The sequence below is a fragment of the Sus scrofa genome, chromosome 11 (genome assembly GCF_000003025.6).
Source record: "Sus scrofa isolate TJ Tabasco breed Duroc chromosome 11, Sscrofa11.1, whole genome shotgun sequence".
NCBI lineage: Eukaryota > Metazoa > Chordata > Mammalia > Artiodactyla > Suidae > Sus > Sus scrofa.
In genome coordinates this window covers 75,737,547-75,752,726 of record NC_010453.5, presented here as the reverse complement: position 1 = coordinate 75,752,726, position 15,180 = coordinate 75,737,547, and the positions used below count along the sequence as shown (strand labels likewise).

Below are 15,180 nucleotides of genomic sequence, written 5' to 3'. Positions count from 1 at the left end.
GGTCAATTACTTATCATGCTCCAAAGGCAGCCGGGCTCAGCTCAACCTCCCTCCCCTCTCACCTCGCCAGGTTCCCCGGTGCCCAGATATGGGCCACAGCTGATGGTGGAATGATGCTTTCCGTCAAAGCCAAGGAAGTTAAATGTCTTGTAAAAAACCAAAGTAAACTCCAGTCTATGAGGGGACATATGCAAGAGGCAGAATAAGAAGCCTCAGCCCTTACTCTCACACAGACACCCCGACCTGGACAAGACAGGAAGCAAGCTGAGACAGATAGCGACAACAAGTAGCAGGAATTTCAATACCTCCTGTGATGGTTAATTTAAGGTGTCGATTTGAGTGGGCGACGGGGTCCCCAGATTAAACCCTGTCTCTCGGTGTCTGTGAAGCTGCTTCCAGACAAGATGAGCGCTTTGGTGGTGGACTCAGCGAAGCAGACGCCTCCCCAGGGTGGGTGGGCCCCACCCAATCCCTTGAGAACCGAATGGAAAAAGGAAGAAGGAATCTGTGCCTTATTCCCACGTACCTGTTTGAGCTGCAGTCTCTCGGCTCATCTCCTCTTGCCCTTGAATCGACATTCACACCAGCCACTCCCCTAATTCTCAGGCTTTCAGGCTAAGAGGGAATTGTTCCACCAGCTTTCCTGGACCTTCCGTCTGCAGATAGCATATTATGGGACTTTTCAGCCTCCAGAATCCCATGAGCCCATTCATAATTAAAAAGAAAAATCTCCTTTTCTAACTTTTTGGTTCTGTTTTTTTTTGTTTTCGTTTTTTTTTTTTTTTTTTGGATAACCCTCACTAGCGAACCCATCCTTTCACTAATGGCTGGAACAACCAGACAGAAGACAGCAAGGACAATGAGGACTTGAACATCACAGATCAATACGACCTGATAGACACACACGAAGCACTCCACCCAGCAAGAGCAGTGAACACAGAACATTCTCTGGAATAGATTATATATTATAATACGTTAGACCACAAAACAAGTCTTACAAATGTAAGAAGATTGAAACCACACCAGTTATCTTTTCTGCCCACAATGGAATTAAACTAAAAAGTTAATACCAGAGGAATAACTTGAAGTTTCACAAATATGTGGAAATTAAACAACGCAACCTTTTTTTTTTTTTCCTTTTTAGGGCTGCGCCTGTGGCATATGGAGGTTCCCAGGCTAGGGGTCCAATCAGAGCTGCAGCTTCCAGCCTACACCACAACCACAGCCACATGGGGTCTGAGCCACGTTTTTGACCTACACCACAGCTCACGGCAATGCCAGATCCTTAACCCACGGAACGAGGCCAGGGTTTGAACCTGCATCATCATGGATACAAGTCAGGTTCATAGCCCACTGAGTCACAACGGGAACTCCAAACAACACACTCTTGAAAAAACAGTCAGTCAAAGAAAACATCACAAAGGATATTAGAAAATATCTCGAGGCAAACAAAAGCAAAAACACAACATACCCAAACTACTGGATGTATTAAATCAGTACCCAAGGTAAGGTTTACAGCAATAAACACCTACGTTCAAAAAGAAGGAAGATCTCAAATCAGCAACATCACTTTACACATCAAGGATCTAGAAAAATAATGAGCCAAAAATTAGGAGAAGGAAGGAAATAATAAAGATTAGATCAATGAAACCAAAAGTTGTTTTTGAAACGATAAATAAAATTGACAAACCTTTAGCTAGACTGAGAACAGAAAACTCAAATACATAAATCAGAAGTGAAAAAGGAGCTATTACAACTAATGCCACAGAAATAAAAAGAGTATGAGAGGAGTTTCCGTCATGGTTCAGCGGAGGCGAACCTGACTACTATCCATGAGGATGCAGGTTCGATCCCAGGCCTTGCTCAGTGGGTTAAGGATCCGGAGTTGCCGTGAGCTGGGGTGTAGGTCGCAGATGAGGCTCGAATCTTGCATTGCTGTGGCTATGGGAGCATCTACAGCTCAGATTCAATCCCTAGCCTGGGACCTTCCATAGGCCATGGGTGTCGTCCTAAAAGAAAAAAGACAAAAAATAAAAAATAAAAGAGTATAAGAGGCTGCTATGAGGAATCTCATGCGATCATTGGATAACCTAGTAGAAATGGGTAAATTTCTAAAACTTGCAACACACCAGTACTGAATCATAAAGAAATAAAACATTTGAGCAGATTTCTACCTAGTTTGGAGACTGAATCACTAATCAAGAACCTTCAAAGAAAGCAAGCCCAGGACCAGATGGCTTATTCTACAAACATTTAAAGAAGACTTAATGCCAACCCTTAAATTCTTCCAAAAAGTTGAAGAGGAAAGAACATTCCATGAGGCCAGTACTGCCCTGATGCCAAGCCAAAAATATGATAAGAAAAGAAAACTACAGACCAATATCCATGACAAATATTGATGCAAAAATCCTTAACAAAACACTAGCAAAGTGAATTCAACAGTACACGAAAGTGTTACACACCATGACCAAGTGGGATTTACTCCTGGGCTGTAAAGATGCTCCAATGAATTAACACCATACACTACATTAACAAAACAGAGGAGGAGTTCTGCAGCTCGGCAGGTTATGGATCCAACATTGTCACCACAGCAGCTCAGGTGGCTGCTGTGGTGCAGGTTTAATCCAGGGCCCCGGGAAGTTCCAAATGCCGAGAGTGCAGCCAAAAAAAGCAAAACAAAACAATGGATCCATATGATCATCTCAAATAAAAAAAAATCCATGTGATCCTCTCAAATGGCACGGAAAAGGCATTCGACAAAAGCCAACACCCACTCACAGGAAAAATGCTCAACAAGCTAGAAACAAAGAGATTACCTCAACATAAAAAAGCCATATGTGAAAAGCCCACAGCTAACATCCTATTCAATGGTGGAAAACTTTCCGTTTCTTGTAAGATCAGGGAGAAGTCAAGCCTGCCCATTTCTATCACTTCTATTCAATTGAAAGTCCTATCCAGAACAATCAGGCAAGAAAAAGAAATCAAAGACATCCGAGCTGAAAAGGAAGAAGTAAAACTATCTCTGTTCACAGACAACATGCTCTTAAATGCACAACACCTTAAAGATTCTACAAAAAGTTATTAGAACTAATAAATTCATCAAGTAATAGGATACGAAGTCAACAAAAATCAGTTGTATTTTTATACACTATGAATGATTTATATATATATATGTATATATATATATATGAGTGTATACAAATGTTTTTATATATCTATATATAACAGGTTATATAATAGAATACTATTTGGCCACAAAAAAGAAATTCTGTCCGTTGTGACAAATGGATGGACCTCGAAGGCATTATGTGAAGTGAGAAAGGCAAGCCCTGCATGATCTCATTTGTATGTAGACTCTAAAACAATCCAGCTCATAGAAACTAGAGAACAGACCGGTGGTTGCCAGGAGTGAGCTGACGGGAGGTGCGGGAAACGGGTGATGGTGACCAGAGGTCAACTTCCAGTTAGAAGATGACCAAGTCCTGAGGACCTAACGTGCAGCACTGCAATGACACTGCGCATCTGAAAGCTGCTAGGAGAGGAGATTTTCAAAATGCTCACCTCGTGCGCACAAAAATTATGTGAGGCGATGGCTTTGTGAACCAATGTCACTATGGTAACAGTTTTGCAACGTAAGCATATTTATCAAATCGCTATGCCCATACCTCAAGCTTACACCATGGTATATGCTAAGTAGAGCCCAGTAAAGCTGGAAAACCTAAAAGTAGAATTATCGTATGATTCAGTAATCCTACCTCTAGAGATAAACAAAAACATGGAAAACAGGCCTCCAAGGGCCATCCGCACACCCATACTCACTGCAACATTAGTCACAATTCCCCAAAGAAGGAAGCGCAGTGTCCACTGACAGATGAATGGATGAGCAAAACGTGGTCTCTACATGCCCTGGAATATTCTTCAGCCTTAAGGAAAAAAGGAAATCTTATCATTGGCTGTAAAAAGGATGAACCTTGAGAAGAGGATATGTTTCTAAGTGAACTAAGCCCACCACACACACAAAAGATAAATATTGCATGATTCTTCGTATATGAGGCATCCGAAGCAGTCAAACACATAGTCAGAAGTAGAATGTGAAGAGCAGGGGCTGCGGGCAGGGGACAGGGACAGAAAAGGAAAGTCATTCAACAGGTACGGAGTTCCAATTTTGCAACATGATCTACTGCACAAACTAACACTCCTGTGCTATGCACTTTAAAATGGTTAAATTACGGAGTTTCTGTTGTGGCGCAGTGGTTAACGAGTCTGACTAGGAACCATGAGGTTGCGGGTTCGATCCCTGGCCTTGCTCAGTGGGTTAAGGATCCAGCATTGCCGTGAGCTGTGGTGGAGGTTGCAGACACGGCTCGGATCCCGTGTTGCTGTGGCCCTGGTGTAGGCCGGCAGCTACAGCTCCGATTTGACCCCTAGCCTGGGAACCTCCATATGCCGAGGCAGCGGCCCTAGAAAAGGCAAAAAGATTAAATAAATAAATTAATTAAGTAAATGGTTAAATTTCATGTGATGTATCTTTTAGCACAATTTTTTAAATGACACCGAGAAAAGCCCCCTCCAAATCAAATGAACCTAAACTCTACCCTAAATTCTTAGAACATTAGGAACCTTAGAAATGAATTCCTCTGATTTTATAGATGAGAAAGTGTAGCTTAATTTTTAACTGGCTTTACTCAGCTATGTAGTCAGGTTGGTTTGCAATGACTTACTTCTGCAAACCATTCTGCCCCTCATGTTTTCCTGAAGGTTTAAAAATTATTTGTGATGTGTGTTTATACAATATATATGCTTTGTTATGGATGATGGGAGTCTATAAACCAATTTATAATTTCCAGGATGCTTTTAAAGCTCGGGAGAGCTGACTTAGCGCAGCTCTCCGACGCATCTACGATTCCTCATCACGTCCCAGGATTTCCAGCATCACTCATCACATTTCTAATTCTTTCAGTGGCCTGGCAGGGGATTAACCTGAGTCTACCCTGAATTCAGGTGAAAGATCTAAGGGAATTTTTGTTTTCATTTCCTCATCTATCATGGCCTTTAATCCAAGAGTGTGACCTGTTTTCCTTTTGTAAGAGTATGCTCTTTGATGAAGAGATCCACTTTTTATCATCCGTACTTTCATCTCATCATCCCCAAGCAGAGGTTGATTGCTGCCTTGCGCTTCCAACTCTAAACATGACCAGAATGAGCCTGTTTATTGTTTAGTGTCAGAGTGTTTCTTCCCACCTGTACTCATGAGCTGATTTAGTCCTGACATTCTTCTTACGTGTTTACGTCGCTCCATTTCTCTCTCCCTGGACACTGGCCTGGCTCTCTGCCTCGTACACGTGTCCTGGCTAAATGTCATCTCACAGGTGGAGTCTGGGGAGTGACATGGCATTTCTACATGACTTCTTTTGCTGCCTCATAATGATAATATGTACCAGCAAAGCCATTCTCTTGCTTATTAGAGTCTCCCACTCCATTTATACCATGACCGATTTTACAATTTCTGTCATTGGACTCTCTTTCCTCCTAATACTTCAACATCCACTCTGTTAGATCGCCAATGCAGCAGACTGTGTCAGTGTAATACAAACAAAGACGGCGAGATTTTTTTTTCTAGTATTTTTATGCTTTATATGTCACCGAGTTCTCATTAACTGGAACCAAGTCCATCACAGCACGTCCTCTCAATGCTTAGGTTTTGCAACTATGAGCTTTGCTAGAAGGCCACTCTAACTTTTTTAAGTGATCCAGACTTTCATAGAATGATGCTTGCAGCAGAAATCTTAATACACGGAAGCCTTCTCCACGGCAGGCTAACAGCACCTGCAGTTTCCAGAGTTTCTGTTCAGTGATAAACCTTGAGCTAAGCAGATACTGAAAAGTTTATCTCATTTAATCCCACGTTTAACCTACAAGTCAGGGACTTTGCTCATCCCATTGCATGGATGAGGCCTAGAAAGGTTTTTTTCACGTATCCGGTCCCAGATACGTGAAAGAAGCAGAACGGGGATTCCAACATCAAACATTCACCCGCTCATTGACTATCTAGATGCCACTGCAATGTCCTGCCTCAATGCCTCTGCTATCATCTGTATTAGAAAACCTCCACTTACCACCCTTATTTGAACTGTCGTGCATCTAAAGCCCCAGCCAAGCCCCTCCTGAGAAATGACAGATCTTACTGCTCTCTGTGACACTGCCACTCCCTTCTACCCACAGCAACGTGAAAACAGCACGCCAAGGCCATACAAGGTATTTCACAGTATTCTGTTCAGCTAAACCTCCTTACTCCCTATGTCGAAGTCCTTTTGTCTTGCTCCTGCATTTAGTTTTAAACCACGGAAATGAATGTAAAGTTAATGACTCGCTGGTCCAAGTTCTAAAGATAAAGGCATATTAATGGACTTTTTAAAAGAAGATCTGGGAGCTCATGAAATGATTTTTACCCGGGGACTCCAACCACATATTACTGAGCTGCTTATAACCAAGAATCTAAATGAGAAAGAAAATGAGTAAGCCTGAATAAGACTTTATCATTCTTAAAGGAATTATTTAATATTTCAAATGTGTTCATTAAAGGCACACAGTGCCATCTGCTAGAGGTTTTAACCTCCAAAGTTTATTTTTAAAGCACTGATTCCAGTAATAAAGGTGACAAAGAATGCATTCAACACTTTATTTATAGAAAAAGAGGGCATGCAAATGCCTATTTTAATGTATAATCAATTCGGCTTATGAAAATTTGAACATCAAACTCACCCTTTTCCATACCTTCGATCATGTATTTTTAACCAGAGCATACTTTTTAACCAAAAAGGTGCACGGGGATTCTCCTGAGAATTTATCTAATTTAACTTATATTTCTTCATAGTCGTGATCTCTATCACGGTAATTATTTGTGGAAAGTGAGAAGCATCAAAAACTTAATAAATAAATTTAAAGCCACAACCATCTGAATGAGGTATAGGTTATGCTTTTTGGTTTTTTTTCTATTTAAAATACAGTAAATCTATAACTACTTTAATATGTCTAGTTTTTTTTCTGGCATTACAATTATTTACCAAAGTCAGTTTCTACATAAATGACACTGAATATGACCTTCAGGTCCCATTGTTCCTCTGAATCAGGCTCTACAAAGATTTTTCCCAAAAGGCAAGTTGGTAAATATTTCAGGCTACAAGGGCCATAAGGTCTCAGTGGATGACACACCCTTTGTTTGTTTATTGTTTTTTTGTTTAAAACATAAACAGCATGCTGTGATGATCATTGTACAACTACAAATGTAATAAATTCATTGAGTAATAAAAATAAAATAACATAAAATAAAATATAAACAGCATGTCTAGCTTCCAGCCTGTACACAAACAGGATACAAGTTGCATTTGGTCCCCAGGCTATAGTTCACTGCCCGTGGCTGTGATGGTTTCCTACAAAGCACTTGTTAAAGAAGCAATTTTTTTTTCTCTTAAAAGGAAAGAGCCTGGGTTTTTGCTTAGTGATAAGAGCTAGAGGTTAATAATTAAACTTCTATGCAATTTGATCTCCCAGAAGCCAGCAGTGCAACTTTGAATAAATTACTCAGTCGCCGGATTTTCTTTTCTATCTAGGAAATGAACAGGGGATTTTCAAGGGAGGAAGATGGAGACAGAGTCAGAGAGATCGGGGGGGGGGGTTCCTCCCTGAGGAGGGTCTGGGGTGCTGGGAGAAAAGACAGCTGCAGTCCAAAGTGGGATGGAGGCTCCTGAGTGTCAGAGCGTGAGAGGGTGGGGGCCAGGAAAGCAGCCTGCCTCTGCCACTTGAAATGCTGGTACCCATTCACACAACATCTACAAAATCCAGAAACTTCCTGGAAGTGCTGGAAGAACCAATATAAGGAGATGGACGAGAGAAGCGGAGCCAGGAAGGAGACACAGAGAAGCCTGGAGCAGCTAAAGGGTCAGATGTCACTTCCAAGGCTGGCTAGGGAGGGACAAAAGAGTGGCCACAGGTTTGGCGGCATCGTCTGAATCAAAGCTGGGCTGTGGCATGAATTCTAATGAAAGGAAGTGATGCCTACATTCTACCCCAGCTTCTTCCACACCCACAGAAATAAATGCATTACAGAAATTATAAAGACCAAGTCATTTTGGAGTTCCCATTGTGGCACAGTGGAAACGAATCTGACTAGGAATCATGAAGCTGCAGGTTTGATCCCTGGCCTCGCTCAGTAGGTTAAGGATCCGGCGTTGCCATGAGGTGTGGTGTAAGTCGCAGAGTCCCCTCGGATCTGGCATTGCTGTGGCTCTGGCGTAGGCTGACAGCAACAGCTCCGACTTGTCCCCTAGCCTGGGAACCTTCATATGCAGCAGGTGCGGCCCTAAAAAGACAAAAAAGACAAAAAAAAAAAAAAGATCAAGTCATTTAAAAGAGTTCTTTAGGAGTTCCCGTCGTGGTGCAGTGGTTAACGAATCCGACTAGGAACCATGAGGTTGCGGGTTCGGTCCCTGCCCTTGCTCAGTGGGTTAACGATCCGGCGTTGCCGTGAGCTGTGGTGTAGGTTGCAGACGCGGCTCGGATCCCGCGTTGCTGTGGCTCTGGCGTAGGCCGGTGGCTACAGCTCCAATTGGACCCCTAGCCTGGGAACCTCCATATGCCGCGGGAGCGGCCCAAGAAATAGCAACAACAACAAAAAAAAGTCAAAAGACCAAAAAAAAAAAAAAAAAAGAAAAAGTTCTTTAAAGTACTGTAATCCTGTGCAAGATATAAAATACATCAGATCCCGATGCTCAAAGTTCATAATCTGTCCCCAAATAACAACCTTTTTTTCTGTGCCTACTTTTACTTCCAATCAGATCACGGGACTCTAAACTTCGTTAAACAAACGGCCTGGCTTATTGTCACATCTTCCTAGTTACCACAATCAAAGAGGAGAGTAACCAAGTAAGAAAATCTCTGCGGATCCCTCTAGAAGATGAGAAAGAGGCCACTCTAGCGGGGTGGAGAAGCCTCACTGTGAGCTCTTGAAAGATCGGCGTGCTGTGCTTTTGCAAATGCAATCCTCACGGAAATCACTCAGGGCTGGTGAGAGGGTCCTAGGTCCCACTCCAGACTCTGCTGGTGTCGATCTGAAGCGGGCTGAGGAAATCCACTCGGAGGCACCTCTGGGGACTCAGCATTGGCACACCGCCCCGGATCTCAGAGGTCTAAGCTCTGCTTTCCTAAGTCAAGTGACTGTGCGAATGATGTCTGCTCATTCTCAGGAAACATCACAACAAAACTGTTAATAAATGTTTATCACTTCACATCATCTAAAAATCACTGGCACATTCCTTTGAAAAATAGTCCAAGCCTAAAGAAGGCAGCTTAGTATAAATGCTCAATTTGAATAAACTCATCAGTTCAATGTGTTCTAAAAGCAAGCATCGACTGAGGAGTTCCCACTGTGGCACAATGGGTTAAGAATCTGAGTGCAGCAACTCAGGTCGCCCTGGAGGTGTGGGTTTGATCCCAGGCCTGGGGCAGTGGGTTCAAGGATCCCGTGTTGATACATCGGTCACAGATGTGACTCCCATTCAATCCCTGGCCCAAGAACTTCCATATGCCAAGGGTGCAACCATAAAAAAAAAAAAGTATTGACTGAATTCTTCCTGAGAACCACATTCCGGTTCGATCCCTGGCCTCACTCAGTGGGTTGAGGATCCAGCGTTGCCGTGAGCTGTGGTGTAGGTTGCAGTCGTGGCTCGGATCTGACGTTGCTGTGGCTCTGGCGTTGCTGTGGCTGTGGTGTGGGCCAGCAGCTACAGCTCCGATTAGACCCTCGCCCAGGAACCTCCATGTGCCACAGGTGCAGCCCTAAAAAGTCAAAAAGCCAAAAAGCCAAAAAAAAAAAAAAAAGGTCAGGTGTTGTTACTGTGAGCTTCTCAGTTTTGAAGGGAGAAGACACTTTACTTCCTAAGGCTGCTTCCTGCCCTCAATGCACTTCAGGAGAAAACCATCTTTTCTTTTCTTTTCCTTTTCGGACTTGCCCACAGCATGCAGAAGTTCCTGGGCCAAGGATAGAACCCGAACCACAGCAGTGACAACACTGGATCCTTAACCACTACGCCACCAGGGAACTCCCCCCGAATCATCTTTTTTTTACTGCTTGGCTTTTTCTTTTTTTAGTCCACATGGGTAAACTGTACGCCTTTTTAACCTAAATAAGAAATTTTCATGTCCAAGTTTCTTGTTCTCTTGACATACTCACTCTTTGCTCCTTGGCACTCCTACAGAACAGTGTATTGTTCTTAGTACAGAGAAAAGTCTAGAACAAAGAGTGGCCAGAAGAAGGGCTGGCTGAAGAAGAACCACATGAGAAAGGGTGGAGAGAGAGAGCTTTTACTGATGGAAGAACTCGCCGTCTACAAAAGCCTTCACCTGTGTGCCTCCCCTGGGTGGAAGGGAGACATCTGGCCTCCCTACCTCGGCACACAAGCTGCACTCCTGTCTAGGTTCCTTCTCGCCCAGAGTCTTCTCACTCTATGAACATACGATGTCATGGGCCAAGATGGGCCCTCATGATCAGACCCCCCAAGGACAGTCACACTTTTGAGGTGCTCAGCTACCCAGAGGTTCAAAGTCAAAGAAACACCATTTGCAAATATCCCAGTTCAGCCGCAGTATCTTTTCTCACACATGCAAACATTTTAACAAATTGAATGATCAGCAAGGCACGTATATACACAAAGGTGCACACACGTAGGGAGTATCCCAGCTGCATTATACCTGTTACAGCTTTACTCAACAGATTTAATTTTCTGATTTCTTAAGGAGGAGGAAATGTTTCTATTTTTTAATCCATCTCCCTCGAGGACATGCCTATTCTGCAGTGGCTTCTGTTTACCGGACATTCTCTTTATCTACAGAGGTGCTGATACACCCACAGATCACATTCATGACCCACCCGAGTAGCTACTGGAGCTGTTATCTTCATGCATCCTCAGGCCAGAGGAAACAAACCTTTCCATCATTAATCGCACGTGCAAAATAAAATACTTCTGCTCCTTTAGTGTGTGCTAAGCCAATCATTTCACTCCCCGCAATTTTCACAGGACACAGGTAAACTTGTACGTGCGTTAGGCCCTATGCATACAATTGCAACGATTAAACTTATTTTTCCTTTAACAAATGAGAGCACGCTCCAGACGATCACAGCAAGGGATAGGTCCCGGAGGCAGAAAGCAATGGCATATATTCTGGCTTCCCAAAAGCCCAGCAACTATAACCTCATATGAACACATGGGCTGATCACGTGATGAGGGATCACAGCAGTTAACATCAAGTGTGTGTCCCACATGCTTGTGTCCTTTTAATAAACTGAGCAACTCCAGACAAATGGACCCTCAACCCGAGGACGACAAATTATCGTAAAGCCTTTAAAAGTATCAGGAGCAAAATGTCATTTATTCTGGCAGCTATGCATCAAGGAGGGCGCTTGATGGGCCAAATGGGTCTGGGGTTGCCCCCTCCCCAGTCGTGTGGCTTGGATCTCAGCATCTCATAGGTGAGTCTGGAGTCCCAGTTTCTTCCTCTTGATTCTCAGAAAAATCACTAGGAAATGCACGGCCAGACCACAGGGGCTTTATAAATACCCCCATGAGCCCATGGCAAACACGTGCGAGACATTTCAGCCTTCACCAGAGCCAGGCGTCCAGCCACCTCTGAGATCCTCCAAGAAAGCCAGGCTCAGCGCCCAAACGCGCTTCCCCGAGCTTCCGCCCTCGGAAGGCTAAGGATCGCCCGAGCGCCTGCCTTTCCGCCCAGGGACAGACGGCTCGGGCCAATTCCCAGCATCTAAGTTTTACTCGGCCCTGCTCAGCAAAAGACAACCCCTCCTCTTCCGATGGCTAAACAATTCTTCTTCGAGTGGCGAACGCTTCGCTCACAATTAAAACGCCTCTGGCTCAGGCCCGCAGACAGAGGTCTGAGCCACGAGCGAGGGGCTCCAGCTTTTCCATTAACGACAGAAACGCTCGCAGAGCTTGATGGACATGGTCTCCGCCACCTTTCGGGGGCGTCCCAGGCCCGAAGAAACCCAGCACTTTCGCAGATCTCGCTGGTTTCAGCCGGCGGGGAAGATGGGGCGGGGGCTGGGGGAGCAGGAGCCATGAACGGAGAGCCGCGGGTGGGTACCAGCCGCCCACCGAGTTGCCCACCCCGTAGCCGCGGGGCCTCTAAGACAATGGAGCTGACACTGTCCGGCGGGGGGTCGCGGCCAGGGGTCAGCAAACCCGTGGAAGAGGCGACAGCCTGGGGGCCTCCTTCACCCCTACATCTTTGTTCTCTGAAGTAGTCGCTCCTTTTCATCTCCAAAGAAAAAGAAGAGGAGGACGAACCCCAGCCGCCCCCCGGACTGGCCGTAGAGGGGACCGCGCCGCTCCTCCCATCTCCCGTGGCAACGGGAGGCTTCGAGTCCCCCCCTCGACTGCCAGTTTCTCGTCCCCTCCTGGGCCAGGTCCAGAGTTCGGCGGGTTTGTGCTCTCAGCTCGCGGCCACACACCTCCCCGGGTCCCGCTCTGGGAAAGGGACCGCCGGCCTCCTCCCCACGCCCCCCTCTCCAGCCAGGGACTCTGGCCAGGACCCGGCGACGCAGGTGCCAGCAGTCCGCACCCTCCCGCGGTCGCCGCCGCCGCGGGGCGGAGGAGCTCAGCGCCCCGCCGACCTCCGGACCCGGAGGCGAGGCTGCCGGACAAGTGCCCCGCGCCGGGGACCGCGCTCGGCGCCCTCCGCCCGCCGCCCGCCGCCGCCTCTACCTGCTGGAGAAGGGTCCGCGGGAGCCGGGGCCGCCGGCGGCGTGCTCGCGGGGCTCAGCTCCGGGGGCGCCCGGCGGACTGCGTGGTGCCCGGGTCCCCTGCGCCCGGGGCTGCAGCGCGCTCGGGGCGGGCGCGGCGGGAGCAGCCCGGCCGGCGGCGCTGGGGTCCGCCGCTCTCGGCCCGGCTCGGCGGGGCGGGCTCGGCGGTCGGAGCCCGGCGTCCGCAGCCACGCTCGCCCCTCCCCGCGCGGCCCGCGGGCCACGGGCTGGGCTCCAGCTCCCAGGGGCGCCGCTCGACCCGCCCTGCCCGGGCTCTGCGTCTCCCCCCCGCCTCGGCCGGGATGCGGAGCCCGCCTCCCTCCGCTCCCGCCGGGCGGCCCCTCCAGGTCTCCTGCCTCCTCCTTCCCACGCTCTCACGCGCCGAGACCGCGCCTCTCGCTCCTCTCCGCGCTCCTCGGATCCTCCCCTTCGGGTTCTCCCGCCTCCCGCTTTGCGGCGAGTCTAAGAACAGGGCTCACTCTTCAAACTTTTCCGTCCGGACCTTGCAAGATGCCAGGCAGCGGGAGGGGAAGGGAGCGGCCCGGACGCTGGTCCGCTGCGCAGTGGCCGGGAGCTGCGGCCAGGAGCGGGCATCCCCTTTGGGCAGTCCGACCAGAACAAAGGCCATCGCGGGGACTGTGGCAGTTGTCACCCGATGAGATGAGTGACCCTATTTAAAGATACAGAGGCTGGAACAGTCCTCCCCCTCCAGTATTCTAGAGCTTCTGAGATTCTCCTAAAATCGGCTCCGAAATATAAACTTGAGCTTGAGACAAGAGCAACACCAGCAAGGAAAAGCCAGTCTCCAGGCAACTGGCCTCTGTCGCAGTTTTCATGACAGAATAGGAAGAAAGCTTCCATCCCCAAAACTTGTGTTCGATTGGTTCTGTCAACGTGTTTCACTGCCCTCATTTTGCACGAGGGCTCTATTCTGTATTAATTCTAGGGTTCATGTGATGTATATACAGATACAGATTTGTAAGCATGCATACACCCATAGAGGTACATGTAAGCACACGTATAGATGTGTAATAGGACGTAATAGCAGGGGGTCTTGTATAGAACACATACTCAGTAACTGTTTATTACAATGAGATTGTAACCATAGTAATTATTAGCTATTGGAGATATTTGCATAAACCATATGATACATTTTTCACCATGTGAAAAATAGAAGATCTGGAGTTCTCTGGGTGGAAAGCACGTTTCATACTTAAGTGACATTATCCCACTTCATGTTCTGGAAAAGATGAAATAATGATTCTGAGCTACTGTCTTAATTTTTATTTATAGTTCATATTTTTCTGTTATCTAAGATACGTGTTATGAATTTCAAGATAGGATCAGTGAAACAAATTAACTTACCTTGGAATTACTCGGACCCTGGCTGGAGATGGTTTTGCTTCGTATGTGACAAGAGGCCCAAGTCAAATTTAAGTCTTATACAAATAATTTCCAAAATCACTGAATTTGTCAAAGCAATTCAACAGTAGTACTAAGAATAATGTAGACCAATAAGAACGACTATGAATTAAAAGTAAGGTAAATATTTCAGTGCCAGAGTTCCCATTGCAGCTCAGCCGGTTAAGGACCATCTGTGAGGATTCCGGTATGATCCCTGGCCTCGCTGAGTGGGTTAAGGATCCGAGTTGCCCTGAGTTGCAGAGCAGATCACAGAAGAGGCTTGGATCTGGTGTTGCTGTGGTGTAGGCCGGCAGCAGCAGCTCCAGTTCAACCCCTAGCCTGGGAACTTCCATATGCAGCAGGTGTGGCCATTATAAAAAAAAAAAAAAAAAATTCAGCATCTAGTTGTTTTCTTGTCCTTTTGTACATTGGCACCAAGCAATAGAAACAGGCTGTGAGGACTACCACCCATTTCTGGGCTTGTTGTGCTATAATATGCAAAGCCATTCCGTTTCTCTTTCTACTGTAAATGCGTACAATAGAAGACACTTCCTCAGATTGACCTACCAAAAGTTAGCTCTGGTAACTAGCACGTAAACCCTACAGACTTCAAACACAAGATGTCTATTAAAATACTGACATGACGGAGTTCCCGTCATGGTGCGGCGAAAACGAATCCAACGAGGAACCTTGAGGTTGCAGGTTCGATCCCTGGCCTTGCTCAGTGAGTCAAGGATCCATCGTTGCCGTGAGCTGTGGTGTAGGTCACAGTTTGGATCTGGCATTGCTGTGGCTGTGGCGTAGGCCGGCAGCTGTAGCTCTGATTCAACCCCTAGCCGGGGAACCTCCATACGGGGGGGGGGGGGGGTGTTACCCTAAAAAGCAAAAAATAAAATAAAATAAAATGAAATACTAACATGAGTGTGAGCATTTATGCTTCGATGGCTGAAGTGTTTATATTTCTC

At 46.4% G+C, this 15,180-nt stretch overlaps 1 protein-coding gene across 1 annotated transcript in view; it reads right to left on the bottom strand.

Moving 5' to 3' along the window:
* The window catches only part of MYO16 (myosin XVI), a 532,176-nt gene extending 519,232 nt beyond the window's left edge, over window positions 1-12,944 (bottom strand). The window contains 1 exon segment of the mRNA XM_021065905.1: window positions 12,774-12,944. The gene's annotated coding sequence lies outside the window, so the exon portion shown is untranslated.